At 42.9% G+C, this 23480-nt stretch overlaps 1 protein-coding gene and 1 pseudogene across 1 annotated transcript in view; both read left to right on the forward strand.

The window, feature by feature from the left end:
* LOC126183922 (protein sickie-like) overlaps positions 1–23480 on the forward strand; it is a 366138-nt gene that overhangs the window by 132160 nt on the left and 210498 nt on the right. The gene's annotated exons all lie outside the window — the stretch shown is intronic.
* Positions 23021–23138, forward strand: LOC126185808 (5S ribosomal RNA; annotated as a pseudogene).

Below are 23480 nucleotides of genomic sequence, written 5' to 3' on the forward strand. Positions count from 1 at the left end.
ATGTTGCCTCATTTTAAAGTGTTCAATTTCAATGTAAGAATAATAGTCGAGGAAAGTAGCATGCCTATTCTGCATAATAAACGATGCTGTGTGGCCCATGATCCACGTCGCAGCGTTGTTTTTGGCTCGTGGATATCTCAGTTTTTGTGGCTGAATGATCTCTAAAAGATCTACACCACAGGGCATCGTACGGTCTATCACCGACAATCGTTGACGAAGAAATGTAGTAATTTCTTCTGCATGTCCGCACGTGAACCTATGAAGAAGCGTATCGACCCTTCCGCATGCGTCACAGTTGGGCGTTGGATGAAGGCCAATTTTATGTAGCTTTTCATTCGTTGCTACTTTATCGTTGACTGTTAGATACCAGTCGGCTATGACGCGTGACGGTAACACGTCGCTGTGCGCATTCCGCCATACTATATTCCAATGTGTATGTGGATGTTTTTCTTCGAGACGATTCCTGTGGTTTGTTGTCGTGAGAAGGCCATAAAGCTTCCTGTTCGTCAGGCTTCCGTTATCGACGATGTTGTGTCGAATGTAGCTCATTTCCATGTAGTACAGTCGCACATGTCGGTAAGAAAGTGGAATGCCGGCGATATTAACGGGTGGGTCAAGGATATGAGGCTTCCACCGCTGAATGAGGTTTGTGATGATACTGGTCCTCCGGGTACGGAACTCCTTCCTGATGCGATTTAGGAGCAGGGTGACACATTTTTTGTGTACTTTAATGAGGTTAAGGCCACCTTTGAACGAAGTTAAGGTTAAGGTATCGAATTGAACTTTGAAAATGTGCCCCCTAAAAAGAAACCAACATAACGCTTGTTGTATATTCTTGGCTAGATGGTCGGAGATTGGAAGAATTTGCGCCAAATAATTCATCTTGCTCGTAATGGCGATCTCGATGGTCTTAACTTTCTGTAGTATGTTCAAGTCACGGTCGGAGTGAAGTATCAAAGCAGCACGTAATTTATTAAGCATGTGTGACCAGTTCTTCGTCAGGAATTTGTCTGGTTTGGCCTCAAAAGTAACACCGAGGGCTGTGTGAGAATCCTTGACCTTGCACCAGGTAACCTGGGATATGTCTCCGATACCGCCACCGATCTGCAAAGCTGTGGTTTTAGTTCTATTGAGTATTGCTCCTGAAAGAAACGTGAATGTTTGTAAAAGAGTTTCCGCTGACAGAAGTTGTTACGATGATGACACAGTTACGCATACATCGTCAGCATACGCAATGCATGGGATAGTGACAGACTCGACGCTAAGTCCGATCCCGCTATGCGCCAAGTTGTTCAGTAACGGCTCCACTGCAATGGCGTACAAAATCATTGACAGAGGACATCCTTGGCGGACGGATTGCTCAATGGAAACCTCTTTTGTAAAATGGCCATTAATGAGAATCCGTGAGGAGGCGTTTGTAGTAAGTTTGCGAATTAATTCTATGAGATGAAGTCCAAATCCTAGTTTCTTCATGCTTTTAAAGAGGAAGTCATGACGTACACGGTCATAAGCCTTCTAAAAATCTAGAAAGATCAGAGCGCCCTGTCCTTTGGTTTCAGCATACGAACAGATGATGTCCCTCAAATCGCAGGCTGCTGAAATTGCACTTCGGCCTTGCACTGCACTGTACTGGTAACTGCCCAAAACCTTGTACATAACGGTTTGCATCCTTAGCTTAATCGATCTGGTGATGATTTTGAAATCGGCATTCAGGTGTGTGATGGGTCGCATGTTTTCGACCTTCCTGCTGTTCCCTTTTTTCGGTAAGGGCAGGATGATACCTTCCGTAAATGCCTTGGGTATAACTTCCAGGTGCCAGAGTTCATTCGCTATCTCGAGGAGTGTCGGACCGAGGAGGTTCCAGTAACGCTGGTAAAACTCAGCGCTGAGACCGTCGGGTCCTGGTGACTTCCCTTTCTTTGCACTGTGGACCGCCAGTCGGATTTCGTCCTCTGTGAAAAGAGATTCCAGATTTTCATTATCCTGTTGTGACAAGCGACGGCTCAACGTCCAAAGAAAATCGTCGCACGAGTGTTCATCAACGGCTTGCTTCTTGTAAAGTTGACTATAATAGTCGTAGACGTGCGAGATGATGTCACGTTGCTTCGTGATGGCATTCTCAGCGTCATCAACGACGGCTTCAATCAACATGGCTTTACACGGTTTCGTCGTTCTCAGGATGTGGTACAGAGAGGCCCGTTCTTCGGCGGCAACGTCCTTGGGGTGAGGTCGCACGATGATGCCTTGCATTCGTTGGCGTTGTATCGCCGTGATTTTCGCTTTATGTCGTTTGATCTTTATGTCGATATCGCGAGAAGGATTGTTAGCGTGACTGTACAGTTCTCTCAAACAGCGATAATAAAACTCAATAGTCTGTTTCTGCCAAAAGCTTTTTTGTCGGGCGTAACTCATGAGGGTGAGGCGTAATTTATGCTTAGCACACTGAGTCCACCACTGGAGAGCGCTATCGTAACGACGTCGTTGCCGCTGGAGCTGTTGCCACGTTATGTTCACCTCCTCTTCAAGTTGAGCATCTTGCAGAAGGCTGACATTCAATTTCCAGTAGCCTTTCCCGCGGTATATTTGCTGGCGGTGTAGGTTAAGGTAACACTGATACGCACAATGGTCGGAGATGTTGACAGGAGCTATGTCACAGTTCACAGCGTGTCGCTGGAGGGCCTCGGACACATAGATCCTATCCAGCCGACTGGCAGAATGACTGGTTACGAAGGTGTACGCTACCCGTTCACCGTGCAGTTGTTGCCATGTATCGTGAAGACGCATGCCATGAATTAAATGTTCAAGTTCGATACATCTGTTCGTGTTAGGAGTTTGGTCTCTATCGTTAAGCACACAATTGAAGTCACCACCGAGGATGAGATGTGCACGATAAGCGCTAAGAAGAATGGGAACCTCGTTTTTATAAAAAGTTGAGCGATCTCTCTTATGAGTGCTACCTGAGGGGGCGTACACGTTAACAATCTGCACACCATTCACTCGAAGAGAAATGCCACGACCACTAGGCAGCCGCTGCACATTCGTAAATGGTATACCGTCGCGCAGAAGTATGGCAGTGCCTACAGCATCCTGGAGATTGATGTTATCAATGAGAACGTAACCGGGCACTTCTAAGACTGTGACTACCTCCTGTAGGAGGGCAATGTTAACACTGGTACCATACAAGAAATCAGTTAGCGAACGGAGTTTCACCGCACTTTGAATTCTACTGACGTTAAGTGTGGTAACGTTGTAGGTTTGGCTATCGCACGTGATGGTTTAGAGGACAATGAGCTCTGTGTTGGATCGTCCTTCTCGACGGCTTTGAATCAAACTCGTTGGGAACGTCTGGAGTACGAAACGAAATGTCAAAACCAATAACGGGTCAGAGAGTGGAAGTGTCGCAGCGCGATGGTCATGCGCGAGAGCAGCTACTGCTGCATCTCCTCGTCCTGCCGCCACCACGGCTCATTGCTGTCGGGGTGCTGCGCGGTGCGCGCTCCGCCCTGTCCGCCACCGCCGGCTGAGTCTGTCAGCTTGGTCGCATCCGCCTGGCCACCACGCGGGGCTGCGACTGACGTCAGCGAGTTCCTGCGGGAGCGCTGCTGCAGCTGCTCGCTACTCTGTTCGCTCTTCCTCTTAGACGTTACAGTGCTCTGTTCCCTCTCAGCGCTCAGTAGTGCCTTCAGGTGTTTTGTTTGTTCACGAATGCGTTCTTGCCTCGCGGTGTCCTCGCAGCGCACGGAGCAAGAAGATTGAGGTTCAGACTCGCTGCCACTTTCTGACACTTGTACGGGTCTCAAATCATCCGACTTTTCCTCTTTGCTACTAGTCCCTTTGCTTCTCCTTCGACGGCCTTTCTTCGTTTCCGCTGCAGTCTCTACCGATAGGGGTGGTTCAGGCAAACGGATCTGCACCCGCTCCTGTATCTCACACGGCTTAGTTTCAGAGGTGGCTGGCGCATCGTTGCTATCCAGCGGTAACTGCCCGCCGGACGAAGTGGCCGTGCGGTTAAAGGCGCTGCAGTCTGGAACCGCAAGACCGCTACGGTCGCAGGTTCGAATCCTGCCTCGGGCATGGATGTTTGTGATGTCCTTAGGTTAGTTAGGTTTAACTAGTTCTAAGTTCTAGGGGACTAATGACCTCAGCAGTTGAGTCTCATAGTGCTCAGAGTCATTGAACCATTTTGGTAACTGCCCCGGTGAGGATGACGGTGCCGGATCGACGTCCGTCCTACCGCGAATGTCTTTGGCACTGCATTCTACCTGAACTGGCATCTCCGCATCGCTAACACGTTCCGGCTGCCGAGGTGGTGTTACCGTCCCCGCGACTACCTCACTCAATAGCGGAACAAGCTTTTCACTACCGTCTGCAGGATGTTCCCGTGGAAGTTGAAATGGACGTCGACGTGTACAGTTCATCCGCAGATGTTCCGTTGAATGGCAGATCGAACAGGTAGGGGGTTGTCCAATGTAAGTTACCTGTGCACGACAGCCGCCAATGGCAACATCTACATCTACATTTATACTCCGCAAGCCACCCAACGGTGTGTGGCGGAGGGCACTTTACGTGCCACTGTCATTACCTCCCTTTCCTGTTCCAGTCGTGTATGGTTCGCGGGAAGAACGCCTTAAATCCAATTGAATATTTTAAATATAACTTGTGAACAGCGTTCACGTCTCCATTAATTAACGTATACACCTCAAAACAAGCAATTTTCTGATTAGCTATAGAGTAGGTTCTGATAGGTATTGACAGAATCTTTTGCATCCATTTACCACAGAGAATCAAAGAAAGAAATCAAACACATTACATTGTATTTATTCTCTGTGCCTTGACTAACACATATGAATCCATCACAATAATAAATTATTTGAGGAACCTCCCGTGAAAGGAAAAAGAACAGAATGTGACGCTTTAATTGTAGTGCACTAGATCAGAAACAATGAAATTAATTCTGTGCCACATTGATGTATTGTATTCTAGTGTAATAAAATAATCATAAAATAAAAACGGTTTTGTGCCTCCTTTGCTATCAAGAGTGAAACACAAATCGTAGACAGATTTTATGGGTCACCACTCAACAACATTAAAGCATTTTACATGGTCGAGAGTGCGGAGTGGAGCAGACGTCGTCGGCAGAAGGCGAGACAATGCAGTGCTTCAGCCCCCGCCGGTAGACAGTAAACGGGTGTCAGAGAACTCAGACGCATGCGGTGTTCAGAGGCAGATGGTCGGCAAAGAAATCTTTCGCTAAAACATTGTTGGAACAAACTGTTATTACCAGTGTGACAGAAAGCGAAATCTATTGTAGATTCGCTTGAATTACACTCATAGCTTCAGCACCGAGAGGAAAGGGGTGATAAAAACTTTGTCGACGTGCACTTTTAGTTACCAGAAGTCGTATAAGATAATCTCGCATTTTACCTCAAGACTACGGTCGTAGTCAAGAATAAAGTACTAAGACTGAAGCCAAGACTTCCTCTGGCAAGTGTTGCAGTCTACAATGTTGTCAGATCGAGCATATTGCCGGACATAGGATTCTGAGAGGAGCACGACTGTATTGCCCACCTTACGTGAACGACTCGGCGGTCAATTTCTTGCTCTAAAACTGTATCTACAACACATATTGCACGCTGAAGACCCAGAAGAATTAAAAAACAAAAGTAGTTTATGAGAGCAACGTTAACTATAGCGTTCGAAGTATTCATAGTATTGTATACGTGTGTGTAAACGCCTTTCAATGCCCACTTAAGGAATACAAGGATACACAGTCTAGCTTCAATATTATAAATTCGCCTCAGTTTGCGGATGAACTCAGACTTAGGTTGATAATCATTTCGAATATTTAGCAGTACTGTACCCATTGGTGTTAAACTCGTTTTCAACCAATGATTTCCACAGCTACAGGAACACTACTTGTGATACCTCATAGACAAAATACTTACGCAGTGCTATCAGACAAAAAGATCAACCTGACACAAACTGTGGGAAGTTTGTTTAACAACCTTCGTACCTGGATAATGACATTTTTCCTATTTGAGATGTCTGTGAGCATTGCTGCTTGAGACGATTTAAGACGAAACTAAATTCCTTTAGCTACGACAATGTTTAAAGAAATCGTCTTAACGGCACTAAATCGTGGTTTGTGAATCGTTTGTCGGCCGCGGTGGTCTAGCGGTTCTGGCGCTGCAGTCCGGAACCGCGGGACTGCTACGGTCGCAGGTTCGAATCCTGCCTCGGGCATGGGTGTGTGTGATGTCCTTAGGTTAGTTAGGTTTAAGTAGTTCTAAGTTCTAGGGGACTTATGACCTAAGATGTTGAGTCCCATAGTGCTCAGAGCCATTTGAACCATTTTTTTTTTGTGAATCGTTTACCGGCCGTACCCTCCCGCGTTTCGCTGGCTGGAAGGCAAAAAGCTTACTGACAAATTTCACAGAAGGAAAAGAGGGACGAAATGTCTCCCACTGGAAGGTCATGTTGTTTTATTTAAATGATTACAAAATCAGGTAAAACGAACAGTCAGGTTGTCAGTATAAGAACATTACTGTTGTCAGTATGATGTTGCACTGCCCAGGGCCTGTAATGATAAAGGGCCCGTTTAGGTCAGGCATATTGTATACAGAAGTGGAAGAGAGAGCACCACTAAATTCTAATCCGTATGCATTGCATACGCACAGAAATTATTGTTACAGTGTACTTATGGAGCCCAATGAGTGAATTGCGTATTTTCCGGTGAGAAAGAGCACTGGCAAACAGTCTTCGCTACATTAGGTTACTTAAACTGGTGTCACTCTGAGCTAGAATTTATGGTCAGCGACTAAGTGTAATGTCAATGAGTCGGATGCGAGTTTTGCAACTGTGAAATACTTTCCTACATTATAGAAGCGAATGTTAAATTTGAACTAATATTGCGAAAATTTTGTACTTGGATAGCTTAGAATGAAAATCTTTCTGTTTATTGCAAAGGAAAACAATTGATTTTCTAAAACATTGTCTGTCATACACAACTTGAAACAGGTCATGTCGACCAAATCATATGGAAGAACTGACAGCGACGTATATCGGAAGGCAGTAGATTTTTTGCCTTTTGGTTTGGCAGTACTCGATAGCCATTTCTAGGCGCAAGTAAATGAAGAAAGGCAGCGCGTTTTTGTTATCAAGTAACGTCTTCATCAATTACTTTAGTTTTAATGTAATCTACGAGTAATTACTGATGTTTGATATTAACATGAAAAGGATTCCGTAGACAGGGAAAGAATCGAGTTGGGTTCGTATCTCTGTCACAGAACTTCACATCATGCACTTAATCTTTAAATGCATGCACGCTTTGTTACTTCAGAATAGAGGTATATCAGACATCTTTCGTGGTTAATTAACAGGGACGAAAGGGTCTTGACAGAAGTCCCGGTTTATTATAAAAATTGTCGTGTTTTATTTTCAAGTTCAGATTTGGTTACTCTTATTGGCAAAATCTTCGGTAATTCATGACTCTTCACGGCTAGTCATCAATAAGATATGATTAGACTAGATTACATTATATTACTTCTTGTTTCATAGGTCATGAATACGATATTTCGTAATGATGTGGAACGTGTCATTTTAATGAAAGATTTCTTTACATACCATGATTCAATTTCTTTACAATTTTTACTCTCTCTCCCTCATTCTTTTTGATTTTTATCTCTCTCTCTCTCTGTCACACACACACACACACACACACACACACACACACACACACACACACACACACACACACACAATCTTTTTTTTCATTTGTTTATTGTGCTCGACTATCGGCGAGGCACGAAAGCGTCTGTGAATGAATTTCGAGTTTTGAGTACCCTTACGAAAGAAATATAAAAACAACTATGAGAGGCACTGATTTATGATGCTTAGTTTGCAGTCAGTTCTGAGTATTATTAGTAACTACGCTCCAGTCCCTAAACCTAGTTACAGATATGCGAATCAGACGCATTACGTATTCCAAGCCGTTGCAGCCGCGACCTGGAGACACCAGCTATGGTCACTTCCCAGCCCACTGTAGGATCACATCGGTTCGTCTTCTTCCTGCTGGTATTGTAACTGAGTTTTGGCAACAAGGCAATGTATGTTTGGCAACTCTGTAATCGACGAGTTACTTCCTGGTGTGCACGGAATTAAGCCTCAAAGTTCACTTGATTTTACCTGTCATTTCCATTGAATAATCTGAGTTATTATCGCTTGAGGTGTAACAAAAGATTGTAAACTTACGGTTTTCTGCCCTGTAAAGTCGTTGCACGTGGAAATCGCAACTAATCTCGTCCTTCAAATAGCGGTTTACGAGTTCTAGCCACTATTGGTCTCGTAAGAGGAAGCTAAGGCAAATACGTCTTCGCCAGCGCAATGGTAACGTACTGACCTGTGAAAAAGCGTCTGTTACGGTTCGCTGTTCCAGTCTTACCGACGCTAGCGTTTTTATCACTTCCGTGAAAGAGCTACAAACAGTCAGATCAAACATCGATAAGGAAATCGCAAGAAAATACTTTCGGCTCATAGTGCAATGGCGAAAAACTTACAATGCTGCACAACAGGTAACGTCTCTTTCCGCTGCTGACAAGCAAATTTTGGGTCTCTAGGAATTATTTATGAAATGCCACATTTGCATACCTCTTGAGTATGACACAGCATACCAATTAAACACAGACCCAATCAAAATCTAAGTGAGTAGTATTTTACCAATTCGTGACGACAGAGGCACGCTTGTGTACAGATACTCAATTTTATTAAAACAGACTTTCTTCGTAAGGTTATCGTGGATAGTTTTATTTCGTTTTTTATAATACAGTTCACAATTTTCGTAAGGTTTCCTTTAATGTTGTTAAAACAATAGTAAACGTGAGAGAGAAATTAATCATCAACGATATATGCGAATTCTCTGATGTTATCTACAACAGTCTGACAATGCACACGCAGTTTATTGATTACATGTATGTATGTAGAAAACTTGTTCTGAGTTAAAGCTGTCAAACAAGGTTTGAAGAAGAATAAAATGCCACTACCAGACGACAGCTAATGTAGAAAATACTTTTCCGACGTATTTTGGCACTATGCGCTCTACCCATACATAATACAAAAGTTTCGAGATGCATCTACTGTCTGGCTGTCTGTTAACCCTGAAATGAACAAAATGTCGCAGAAGTTAGCCCTTTTTCCACAAACGACTAAAAAAATGGTTCAAATGGCTCTGAGCACTATGGGACTCTACATCTGAGGTCATAAGACCCCTAGAACTTAGAACTACTTAAACCTAACTAACCTAAGGACATCACACACATCCATGCCCCAGGCAGGATTCGAACCTACGACCGTAGCAGTCCCGCGGTTCCGGACTTCAGCGCCAGAACCGCTAGACCACCGCGGCCGGCCACAAACGACTATTTTGGGTTGAGAAGTGAAGGGAATTATGTTACAAGTTCCATTAGATTGATAACTTTAGCAGACAGCAGAATTGCGTTTTAAAAAATATGGCAGTGAACGTACTCGAACTCCCGACATGTTATCTACCGTGCGCGACACGTACCATTACGCTACTAGCTGACACGTAGCTATAACAGCTCCAGAAGTCAACAACAATTCGTCCAGAACTTCTGCATTTCACAGCGCTGTGGGATAATGCATATCGCCAGGTCAATACTTATGAGAGACAAACAGTTAAACCTTTTCTTTTGCACTGCAAGACGTTTTCAACAAACAGATAGCGCAATAGAGTAGCTCAAATGGAAAGGAACACTTCCTATTTAAATTTCTGCATCCTACACTGTTGGCCGTTCTGTGTTGGTGGCAGTTACGTGATTTTATTTCGGTGATTACAAAATAAAGTTGAATGTATGCACTGGGTAGCCGAGGCAGCTAGTTCATGGTGATTCGGTCAACCAAGTAAATGAATTTACCGAACATGCTGCAAATTGATACAGGGAGCCTGTGTGTCAGAATTCTCAGCCAGTGTGGCACAACGGCGCTATGATAGAAAAATGAGCCAATTAGAAGAGGATTTGGTGGTCTGTTGGGCTGATGATAGGTTCATAAATCTATGGTCTGGGTTCGGTTCCAACTTCAGTCAGTGATTTTAGATTGAGAGAGACAGACTCCATTCTCTTCTGGCTACACCAAGTGAAGAAGATATAATGGCATTGTGGTCTGAAATTCACATTAAACATGATATTCCTTATATTCCTTCTCTACCAAGTAGACGTTAGGTTGAGCCACAATAAAGTCTGGAGTGGCGACATGTAGAAACTCTATCACCAGTGACCTTTCTTATACTAGTTATTATTTCTAGTGACGAAACAAACGCTATGTAGGATCACAGGACACTTACTCCATCTTTTATCTGAGCTTCTGTATGTCGATAAAATCGGTTCTGAACTGGGAATGCAACTCAGACCGCCCTTAACGCGGAATTTGTTCCCTTCGTGACAATACAACTCGGCTACCATTTGTTGTTTGTTCAAAACTGCAGATTCCTCAACATCTCCACATACTGCGCGTTAATGGGTTCGAATCCTGGCCCGGCACTAAAGATTTCATTATGTATTATCAAGCTCTACCATGAGAACACCCATCTGCTGGTGGATAATAATTTCGATGTTTAATGTATTTTCATTCGTTGTCAACACTAACGATATTTGACATTTTTTACTCCCAGTGAGACACAGAACTATTTGCGAGATCAGTGTAAGTTCAAGATGTTATTCCGAGCTGCTGGTGGAGAAAAATTCGCTAGCTGACGTCTCTTTGTGTGTAGTCAACAACGATATGTGTTGAGCTCTATTCCCAGTCAGCACTGAACTCTTCGTCATATTAGTTCTAGTTCAAACATGCTCACATGTCGCTGCTGGTGCAACAAACCCATATTTAACGTTCGTTTTCTCTAGAATATAACAGCGATAGGTGCCGGGTTGGAGTCCTGGGAGGGAAAAAATTAATGTTTCGTCTCGTCATTTCAGTTAAAACATCTAGCTACTGCCGAGAAAATGCAATATTTCACAGTTGATTGTGCTTCGATATCTATCCGATTACGTTCTGGGTTCGAATCCCTGTCCAACACAAAGCTTTACCGCACGGCATTTCAAGTAAGTGACTTGTTAAGAAGCAATATTTAACATCTCTCGTAGTTCGTTAACAGGGACAATAGGTGCTGGGTAAGAATTCGCGTCCGTTAAAAATATTTGCGTTATGTAATTTAAAGTTGGTATTTGCTAATTGATACTGTCTAAAATCGAGGTATATCACTCTCTGTGTGGTTCAAATGGCTCTGAGCACTATGGGACTTAACATCTGTGGTCATCAGTCTCCTAGAACTTAGAACTATTTAAACCTAACTAACCTAAGGACATCACACACATCCACGCCCGAGGCAGGATTCGAACCTGCGACCGTACTCTCTGTATGCCTAATCAGGAATGACTGTTAGTTTCCGTCAGTCACGAAATCTTTGCTTAGTCTGCATGACCTGGGTTTGAATCCATATGCAGAACGAGACGGTTCGTCGTGTCATTTGAAGTTCATACATATTCTCAACTAGTTGCTCGTGAATAACTTAAATTTTTAATGTCATTTTGTGTTAAATAATAAGTACGGTATGTTACTTTGAAGAGGAAATCATGAATACGACGAACTTACTACGTGCATTACCTATCTGACATAATAATGAGAGTGGTAACATTTCAGGTATGTCATTTATTGTAATAAATGTGAGCTTACAAGCCTTAAGGACAGTATTATCTGTGATAATTTGTTCCCTGATATTTGTAGTATCGTAGTATTACTTTACATCTTGAGTTATTGCGATACAGAGTAGTGTTTTCTAGTGGTGACCTGTTGGAACCATTTTCAATAGTCAAACGTCTGTACCAAGGAGCGATTAGATGACCTGCTAGACAGCTGCGTTATGTGGGTTGCATGCGAATCAGGCGAAATGCAAATCAGGTCGTTCGGACACCTTTGAGCATGACTGTACATAGAGATTTATAGGCACCGCGCAAGTACGGCAAAGATAAGGAATAATAAATTTTGTCTCTGCTATGCGATGGTTCATTTCTTTTAGTTTACAATTGTTCGATAACTCTAGGCCATCAGACGTTTACTATTGAGCGTATATTAATGTTTGTGAGGCGAAAATCACTAATATTACAATATCCCACAACAAGAAGGACATTAGAAAATGCCGGAAACTGCGATTCCTAGTGCTTCCTACATGTGATCCTAAAATTGGTCACTAGTTGGAACAACGACCAGGAAACATCGTGTGCTCTTAGGTTCACTATCCTCTAGGTAAAACGCTCTCCCCTACCGTTGACGACTATGAAACAAGAAGAGACCCTGAAAATGAAATAAAATGAAACATGTGAAATCGTCTGTTTTCTGCTTAGCTAAGTACGAAGTTACTTTTCTTTCGTCCTGTACATTAATGTACCGAATATTAAAGTAGGGTAAACTTACCCGAAAAGTCTTCAACTGCGGTACAAACCACATTTTGAACACAATATTCCAGGAAAAAGACTGTCAGTGTGCTCAGTTAATTCGGCCAATAATAAGCTGCAGTTTTAGGTATTTAATATAAGACGGAAAGTGTCTCGGTGTACATGCACTTGTGATAACTTGTTTCGCAACATTTACGGCAGAAGTATAGTCAGTTGATTTCAGAATCATAGTGGACCAAGTAGGTTGATTTTCGGAGAGGGAACCAAACAGCGAGGTCATCCGTCCCATCGGATTAGGAAACGATGGCGAAGGAAGTCGTCCGTGCCCTTTCAAAGGAACCATCCCAGCATTCGCCTGAACTGATATACAGAAAACCTAAATCAGGATGAAATTAGAATTATATTAATACCGTCAGCTGCTCACGGGCGTCGATATATATCAACGGGGACAGGTGAAAATGTGTGTCCCGACCGGGACTCGATCCCGGGATCTGCTTACATGGCAGACGCTCTATCCATCTGAGCCACCGAGGGCACAGAGGATAGTGCAACACAGCGGGTCGGGGTGGCCGTGCGGTTCTAGGCGCTGCAGTCTGGAACCGCGCGACCGTTACGGTCGCGGGTTTGAATCCTGCCTCGGGCATGGATGTGTGTGATGTCCTTAGGTTAGTTAGGTTTAAGAAGTTTTAAGTTGTAGGGGACTGATGACCTCAGAAGTTCAGTCCCATAGTGCTCAGAGCCATTTTCAACGAACTCCGTTCTTCGTTTCGAGGCATTACTCTAGGAAGATGGCGTCATGATGCACTTTATCAGTCCAAAAGCCAAGTAGTGCAAAGAAAAAAATTGTTAAATGACACTTGCCATACGTGCCGCCAATACGTTATGCATACTTCAAAAACATTCCAGTAAAGTTGAACACACATACCAGAGATGTAAGTACACAGAGGATAAAGATGACATTGACTATAATGTTAAGAAATACTTTAATATGGGAGGTCTGTATGTTAATGTAATAATAAACAATTGTTTTTATATTTTGTGAGATAAAACCAATATTGAAAATAAATCTTTTGTCAAATAAATGGTTCAAATGGCTCTGAGCACTATGGGACTCAACTTCTGAGGTCATCAGTCCCCTAGAACTTAGAACTAGTTAAACCTAACTAACCTAAGGACATCACACACGTCCATGCCCGAGGCAGGATTCGAACCTGAAACCGTAGCGGTCTCGCGGTTGCAGACTGCAGCGCCTAGAACGGCACGGCCACTTCTTTTGTCAGATACTTCCCTAAAAGTTTCAGAGGGAAAATGAACCAAGTTTCGTGCATTGTTAAATGTTATTCTTCTAAGCAATAATTGTAGCGGTTTAGTGGATATAAGCGTGATAGTCCACTTAGTCCATCTCCGTAGCTGATTAGCCAGTGCGATCGAGTGCTATGCAGAAGACCCACGTACTGCCGGCGATTTTCCCTTGGTGGAAAGACTGGAACGAGGTGCACTCAGCATCGTGGGGCGACTTGAGGAGCTACTTGATCCAGTAGTAGCAGTTCCAGGTTGCCAAAAGTGAGAAGTGGCAATGATATTTAGTTGAATCGGCTAACTTTAAACATTTGTGATTTAGGCCCTATCGTGTTAACGAAATTTAACAGCTGGGAGAGCAGTACGCTGACCCCACGCCCTTCCATACCGCATCCAGTTACGCCAGAGGATGACACGGCGGTCGGTCGATACCGACGGATCCGCCAGGACATGTCGATGAAGTTTACGAATAACCCTGCTGATCACTTACCGAGCATATTTAAGCGTTGGAAACCATTTAAATCACATGATAAACTAATTCAAGTGCCCCAACTTTTCAGTTAGTTCTCTCAAAATTTATGTTGATAGACTTAGTCCACTCCAATAATGAACCCTCCAATTACTGCGTGATTCTACAATAACATGTATCGTTTCTGCAGGTATTTGTATGATCTGCACTATAGGGGCATTGAATACCAGGCAGTAGGTTTTAAGCCTTTAGTATCTGAAAGCTGTCGTGAAGCAAATGCACGAAAATGGTCACTGTGTGTCAGAAGTACGGGGAGAAACGCGGGTTGCAGCTCACAGAAAAAGGGCACAGCAGCTTCTCGCCTTTACCGGATCGATTGTTTCATCCACTTAGTTGGTGCCAGATCCTCCCCCTATTTTCCTCCTTACTATCAGTCCTTATTGGACAACTGTAATTTTTTCCCGATGTCATTAGGGTGTTCGACGCTCGGAGGTCTCCACTCTCAAAGCCTCATTTTCTTTTATATCCAAAGAGCACGCGCGTGTACACAGCAGAGAAATTACGATGTCAGGCATGAGCACACACCTGCATGTAACTCATTCAAAATGTGAACTGCAATGCAGAAACCCATAAGTGTGTTACACGCAGTAAGTGACGAGTATATAAATGTCCGTTTTCCTGATTACTTTTCACATATGCTGGTTGTAATATTGATTAAGGTATACTTGTCTTAAAACCTTCTTAATAACTTATGGACTACGGTGTTAGAGGCCACGTGCTTCTGTCTTTAGGTGGAGAGTCTTTCCAATTAGAGTTCACTGTTTTCAAATGGTTCAAATGGCTCTGAGCACTATGGGACTCAACTGCTGAGGTCATTAGTCCCCTAGAACTTAGAACTAGTTAAACCTAACTAACCTAAGGACATCACAAACATCCATGCCCGAGGCAGGATTCGAACCTGCGACCGTAGCGGTCTTGCGGTTCCAGACTGCAGCGCCTTTAACCGCACGGCCACTTCGGCCGGCAGTTCACTGTTTTCTTCTGTAAATATAAAACAACCAAACAATGAAACGATGATTAATTTCACGAATATATAAACGGAATTTAACTACTCAACATTCATCTACATACCCATGATTGCTCTGCAGTTGACACTTAAATGTTTGCAGAGGGTTCGTAGAATTACTATCAGACTATTTCTTGACCGTTTCGCTCACGAATATCACGTGGGAATAGTGAACACCTAAAACTGCCCGTGCGAGCTGTGATTTCACTAATTTTATTACGATGGTCATTTATCCCTATTTAGGTGGCATCAGCGAAATATTTTCGCGTTCTAAGGAGCAAGATGGTGACTGAAATTTCGTGAAAGGGTGTCACCGCAACGAAAAAAATAGTTTTCTTTATTTTTACCACCCCAAATCGCGTAATATGTACATGATACTCTCTGGCCGACTTTCCGTCAAACTTGCGTGGTAAACATACCATTCCGTGCGGCAGTGTTCCATAAGAGTGCGGACATGCGCAGTTTAGGCAGCCTCCTTGACAGATTTGTTGCATCTGCCAATAAAACGCAATCTTAGGTTAGCCTTCTCCGCAACTTCTTCTGTGTTATGGTTCCAATTCAAGTTGTTCATAACTGTAACTCCATTGGTACTTAGTTGAATCGGCACCCTTTTAACTTTTGTGATATTGGCTGTATCATGTTAACGTAATTTAACAATTTTTGTATGAATGTGGAGGACCTCACATTCATTATTGATTAGAGTAAGTTGTCACTTTTCGCGCAATACAGATTTCCTATCTAAATCATGTTGCAATTGGTTTTGTCTTCTTATAACTTTACTGGGCGGTAAACGGCAGCATCATTTGTAAACAACGTAATAGATCTGCTCATGTTGTTTACTGAATCGTTTATATAAATTAAGAACAGCAGAAGACCTCTTCCAAGTGCCGTGTGGTTTCTGTACAACACGTAAATAGCCTTTCGTTCCCTGTATTTTACCGCTGCTACCCTCACAATTTGAGAGTATTCCAGTCAACTTAGTCAAAAGCTTTCTCTATGTCTACAAGTGCTATAAACGAAGTTTTTGTCTTTCCGTAACCTATCTTCTAAGAGAAGTCGTAACGTCAGTATTACCTCACGTATTCCTACATTTCTCGGTAATCGAAACTAGTGTTCCCCACGGTCGGCTTCAGCCAGTTTTTCCATTCTTCTGTAAGGAATTTCTGTTAGTATTTTGCAACTATGTCTTATTAAACTGTATGCTTAACTAAGAGGGCCCTGCCATTTTACTTTAACTCACATTTTTATGTTGACTTTGTATTTTTATATTTGCTGCTGGCTGTATTTTCAATGTTGCCTGTACTAAAATACATAAATAAACAAATGAATAAATAACTACTTAATAACACTGTCTCACAAAGCACTCCAGTGCAGATAACGGACGTCTTTTAGAAATTGGAAATGTGCTCCGCCGTTAAGCTGTGCTCACCCAATGCCGATTTTCCATCATGGCCGAGTCTTACGTTGCGTATACACCATGTGATCAAAAGTGTCCGGACACCTGACTGAAAATGACTTTCAAGTTCGTGGCCCCCTCCATCGGCAATGCTGGAATTTAACATAGTGTTGGCCCACCCTTACTCCTGATGACAGCTTCTACTCTCGCAGGCATACGTTCAATCGGGTGCTGGAAGGGTTCTTGGGGAATGGCAGCCCATTCTTCACGGACTGCTGCACTGAGGTGAGGAATCGATGTCGCTCGGCGTAGCCTGGCACGAAGTCGGCGTTCCAAAACGTCCCAAAGGCGTTCTATAGGATTCAGGTCAGGACTCTTTGCTGGCTAGTCCATTACAGAGATGTTATTGCCGTGTAACCACTCCGCAACAGGCAGTACATTATGAACAGCTGCTCGATCGTGTTGAAAGATGCAATCGCCATCCCCGAATTGCTCTTCAACAGTGGGAAGCAAGAAGTTGCTTAAAACATCAATGTAGGCCTGTGCTGTGATAGTGTCATGCAAAACAGCAAGGGGTGCAAGCCTCCTCCAAGAAAAAGACGAACACACCATAACACAACCGCCTCCGAATTTTGCTTTTGGTACTACATACGCCGGCAGATGACGTTTACCGGGCATTCGCTATACCCACACGCTGCCATCGGATCGTCATTTTGCGTACCTTGATTCGTCACTCCACACAACGTTTTTCCACTGATCAATCGTCCAATGTTTACGCTCCTTACACCAAGCGAGGCGTCGTTTGGCATTTACCGGCGTGATGTGTGGCTTATGAGCAGCCGCTCGACCATGAAATCCCAGTTTTCTCACTTCCCACCTAACTGTCATAGTATTTGCAGTGGATCCTGATGCAGTTTGGAATACCTGTGTGATGGTCTGGATAGACGTCTTCATATTACACATTACGACCCTCTTCAACTGTCGGCGGTCTCTGTCAGTCAATAGACGAGGTCGGCCTGTACGCTCTTAGTAGGCCTAGGTATATTTAGGAGTGTGAAAATCTCGTGTACAGACGTATGACACAAGTAACACCCAATCACCTGACCACGCTCGAAGTCCATGAGTTCCGCGGAGCGCCCCATTCTGCTCTCACGATGTCTAATGACTACTGAGGTCGCTGATATGGAGTACCTGGCAGTAGGTGGAAGTACAATGCACCTAATATGAAAAAATGCATGTTTTTGGGGGTGTCCGAATACTTTTGATCACATAGTGTATGGTCAGTGCAGCGTACGCTGTTTCAGGCTAATGTATTGCTTGCCACTCACGCAAGAAAATCGATGTAGTTCAGATATTCCAAGACCAAGGTTATCTTTCACGCTGCCTAAAAGATTCCTTATTTTTGTAATTGGTCAAAAGATACGGTTGATTCTTTTCTTGTTTCGAGCTCGGCCGATTCCTGCACGTTGTCGATACACCTATTGTTAAAATACGATGACACACGCAACATAGTTCACACAGGCAGAGCGCACACCCTTTCTTCCCTTAGGTAACTGCTGACTGTGGCTATACGAAGGGCATCGGGCCACAGAATTAAAATACGAGGGCGTGCTGAAAAATAATGCCTTCGAATTTTTAATGTGGAAACTTTTAAAGCTTTTAAAATAAAACAAAACAAGCGTTATTAACGTTCTACATCTCTATTCTTCATTTCTACATATTTCCGGCCCTCTTGCGCTAGAGGGCTCCGAATTGTATCGTGAAACATGGCGGTGTGTAACGTAACTATGTCGGAGCATGTAAACAAAGTATTGTAATCGAGTTCTGAATTAGAAGAGTACGCGCACACATGGGGCACCTTCGCCTTCAACATGAGAATGCCAGACCACACACGAGACCTGTGACGTCTGTAACAATCCGACACCTTGGGTTCACTGTCATAGATCATCCGCAATACAGTCCCGACTTGGCCACATTCGTTTTATATCTGTTTCAAAAACTTCGAGGGCTTCACTTTGATAATGACGAAGCGGTGCAAGCAAAGGTGAGGTTGTGGCTCCGACAACAAAACCAAACGTTCTACAGTGACACTATCAACAAACTGGTCTCCTGTTAGGAAAAATATGTTTGTCATAAGGGTGACTATGTTCAGAGATAAATATGACGACTAAAGATGTAGAATCTTATTAACGTTTGTTTCATTTAAAAAGCTTTAAGAGTTTTCACATAAAAATTTCGGAGGCATTACTTTTCAGCACGTCCTCGTAGAACAAATTTTCCAACTGATTAATAGAGCTGACCCAGTGTTAGAATATTAAGCTAGCAAAGAGAGATGCGTAGGAAGAACGAGTGTCTGTAAGCCTTCTGATTGTCCCGCCTCGTTCATTTCGTCATAAAGATTTCGAGATTAGATTAATAAAAAAACAGACACACGTTAATATAGTGATTTTAATGCTTCAGGTCTCCTACATAGTCTCCCATCACTTAAGTACAACGCACAGAACAACCATATGAAACTGCCAGAGAAGTCCTTCTTTGGGATGTTGTTCAACTCGTGCGTCACACAGGCTGGGACATCGGTTATGTCGTCAAGTCATTGACCGTTTGTGTGAATTCTAGCACTTTGTTGTTGTGTGATAGGTTCATACTGGTAACGACAAGTCTCGATACCCATGATGACTTTTTTTCCGGAATAGAATTTTCCAAATTTTTCATCTCAGTCAAGTCGCGGCAGGCATCCACGTCACCGATTCTTTTTTCCCTGGCTGTTCACAACTGGCAGTTTATTATACTTCAAGCTGCTACCGTAGTTACTTCACTGACGCCGCTTACACTTACACGCCAGGAATAAAATTAGTCCCGGAACTTTTTCGAAGGACGGTGCATGTGGAAGAAAGGAATACGTTGATTGACTTTTCCTGGAACGGACACTCTATGAATTTTATTTAACAGGAAATATTTCCGTGATGTTCAACGCCTCAGTAGCAGCATTTTCCTCTGACCACTTCGGTAAAGCTCTCAAGTTTACTGGAATCCGCGACAAGACGCGACTTTCTTTGACTCTCCTCTACTAATTCTAAACTGTAAGGGTCACCAATTTAAAGCAATAATGAAGCATCGGGCGAATCAGTGTTTACTAAACTACTTCTTTCGTCGATGAATTATTGTCCTTAGTATAGTTTCTATGAATATCAATCAGTCTGGCATAAGCTTTTCTTACAACTACTTTTATGTTAACGTTCCACGTTAGGTAGTTCCTCACGGATGCTTCTAAATATTTTATAGTTGTTATTCCTGCCAGTGATTTATTCCCAATAGTGTAATCGAACATTAATGGGCTTCCTCGCATAATTACGCAGAATACGTTATGTTTATTTACATTGAGCGTCAGTGCCCGTTCGTGCAACAGTCGTTCGTTTCCTTGGGTTCTACGTCGGGGTAATTTCTTTTATCTGCCGAGATATTCAGGCAACTAAGTTTTTTCAACAGGATAATAAACTTTTAAATATACTAAACTAAAGTCCGTACTTGCAGTGGATCCTGATGCAGTCTGGAATTCCTGTGTGACGGTCTAGACAGATGTATGCCTATTACACATTACTACCCTCTTCAACTGTCTGCGGTCTCTGTCGGTCAATAGACGAGATCGGCCTGTACGCTTTTGTGCTGTACGTGTCCCTTCACGTTTCTACTTCATTATCACATTGGAAACAGTTAACCCAGGAATGTTTAGGAGTGTGGAAATCTTGCGTACAGACGTATGGCACAAGTGACAACCTATCACCTGACCACTTTTCAAATCTGTGAGTTCCGCGGAGCACCCCACTCTGCTCTCTCATTATGTCTAATGACTACTGAGGTCACTGATATGGAGTACCTGGCAGTAGGTGGCAGCACAATGAAACTAATATGTAAAACGTATGTTTTTCGGGGTGTCCGAATACTTTCGATCAGATAGTGTAATTTCCAATGAAACTTATTGCAGGAAGAGGGAAGAAAGTTTTAAATGTGAAGTATTCATCCGTATATACCTTCAGTTTGCGCTAGTATTTCGACTGCTTATTTGAGCCTCTGTTCCCTGCATATCAGTACGATTTTATCGTTAGGTGTTTTCCTTGATTTAACGAAGGCTTTTGACTGTGTTGACCACAAAATATTACTGCAGAAGTTGGACCATTATGGAGTAAGGGGAGTAGCTTACAATTGGTTCGCCTCTTACTTTAAAAACAGAAAGCAGAAGGTAATTCTCCGCAATATTGAGAGTGGTAGTGATGTTCAGTCCCAATGGGGCACTGTTAAGTGGGGCGTTCTCCAAGGGTCGGTGCTGGGGCCACTGCTGTTTCTTATTTATATAAATGATATGCCTTCTAGTATTACAGGTGATTCAAAAATATTTCTGTTTGCTGATGACACCAGCTTGATAGTGAAGGATCTTGTGTGTAATATTGAAACAGTATCAAATAATGTAGTTCATGAAATAAGTTCGTGGCTAGTGGAAAATAATTTGATGCTAAATCACAGTAAGACTCAGTTTTTACAGTTTCTAACTCACAATTCAACAAGAACCGATATTTTGATCAGACAGAATGGGCATATTATAAGCGAGACGGAACAGTTCAAGTTCCTAGGCGTTCGGATAGATAGTAAGCTGTTGTGGAAAGCCCATGTCCAGGATCTTGTTCAGAAACTAAATGCTGCTTAATTTACCATTACAACAGTATCTGAAATAAGTGACACTTCAACACGAAAAGTAGTCTACTTCGCATATTTTCATACGCTTATGTCGTATGGTATTATTTTTTGGGGTAATTCTTCTGATTCAAAAAGGGTATTTTTGGCTCAAAAACGGGCTGTTCGAGCTATATATGGTGTAAGTTCGAGAACCTCTTGTCGACCCCTATTCAATAGTCTGGGAATTCTGACATTGCCATCACAGTATATATTTTCTTTAATGTCGTTTCTTGTTAGCAATATTAGCCTATTCCCAAGAGTTAGCAGCTTTCACTCAGTTAACACTAGGCAGAAATCAAATCTGCATGTGGAATGCACTTCCTTGACTCTTGTGCAGAAAGGAGTGCAGTGTTCTGCAGCATCCATTTTCAATAAGCTACCACAAGAACTCAAAAATCTTAGCAGTAGCCCAAACTCTTTTAAGTCTAAACTGAAGAGTTTCCTCATGGCTCACTCCTTCTATTCTGTCGAGGAGCTCCTGGAAGAGCTAAAATATTAAGCAAATTCCAGTGTTACATTGTTGATTTTCTTTATTTAAACTTGCGACTTGTCACCTGAATATGTTTTTTTATATTTCATTTTATCTGTTTCTAATATCGTGTTATAATTTCATGTATTGACTCGTTCCATCACATGGAGACTTCTCCTTAATTTGGTCCCACGGAATAATAAATAAATAAATAAATGTGACATGTTGCTTATCCTGTAAATACAGTAAAGAGCAGGTTCCGTAAAAAAACATGTGTATTTTAGATTTTCAGTGTTGCTCAGGTATCCGTGCAGTGTCGGGTCAACATTAACTCGGTTTATGCGAAGGCCGCTGTATGTCCAAAGATCCTATATCTACATCAAATTCTGCAAACCAATGTGAAGAGGGAACTTCCCATTGCAGCAGTTACTAAGGCTGGTTCTCATTCCGTCCGCGTATGGGGCAAAGACAAAATGAATGCTTAAAGGCTTCTGTGGGCGCTGTAATTAGCCCTATCTTGTGTTCGCGATCACTATGGGAGCGATACGTAGGGGGTTGTAGTACATTCCTAGATTGATCACTTAAAATTGGTTATAATAACTGTAAGTAGGCTTTCACAGGATTGTTTGGGTATCTTCTCCAAGCATTTGCCATTTCATTTTTCTCAAAATATCCGTGACGCTCTTTCCTGGATGAAACAAACATGTGACCATTTGTGTTGCCCTACGGTGCAGTCCTGTTAGTCCTATTTGGTAAGGATCCCACACACTTCAGCTAGATTCGATGAGGGGTCGTACCAGTGTTTTTGAAGTAATTCCTTTTGTAAACTCATTGCATTTCCCTAGTATTCTATCAATAAGCTGAAGTATCTCATGTGCGCTACCTGCGACTGTGCCTGTGTGATCATTCCATTTCATATACCTAGAAATTGTTACACCCAGGTATTTGTATGACCTGACCGGTTGGAAATGTGACTCAGTGATATTGTAGTCATAGGATACAACATGCTTTTAGTATTGTGAAGTGCAAAATTTTACGTGTCTGATTATTTAAAGCAACCTGCCAATATTCGCACCACTTCGAAATCTGGATGTTTGTGCAGCTGTTTACAGACACAACTACGCTATACGCCAACGGCCTTGCCGTTGTGGTAACACCGGTTCCCATCGGATCACCGAAGTTAAGCACTGTCGGTCTGGGCTAGCACTTGGATGGGTGACCATCCGGTCTACCGAACGCTGTTGGCAAGCGGGCTGCACTCAGCCCTTACGAGGCAAAACTGAGGAGCTACTTGATTGAAAGGTACCTTCTCCGGTCTTGGAAACTGACATACGGCCGGGAGAGTGGTGTGCTGACCACATGTCCCTGCATATCCGCATCTGGTGACGCCTGTGGGCTGAGGATGACACGGCGGCCGGTCGGTACCGTTGGGCCTTCGAAGGCCTTTTCGGACGGACTACGTTATAGATTGATGAGCCAAAACATTATCACCACGTGCTGAATAGTTTGTTTTTCCGTCTTTGGAACAAAATGCGTCGCACATTCTGCATGGCAGGGATCCTACAGTTTGTTGGTAGGTTTGTGGAGGT

Source organism: Schistocerca cancellata, chromosome 4 (assembly GCF_023864275.1).
Source record: "Schistocerca cancellata isolate TAMUIC-IGC-003103 chromosome 4, iqSchCanc2.1, whole genome shotgun sequence".
NCBI lineage: Eukaryota > Metazoa > Arthropoda > Insecta > Orthoptera > Acrididae > Schistocerca > Schistocerca cancellata.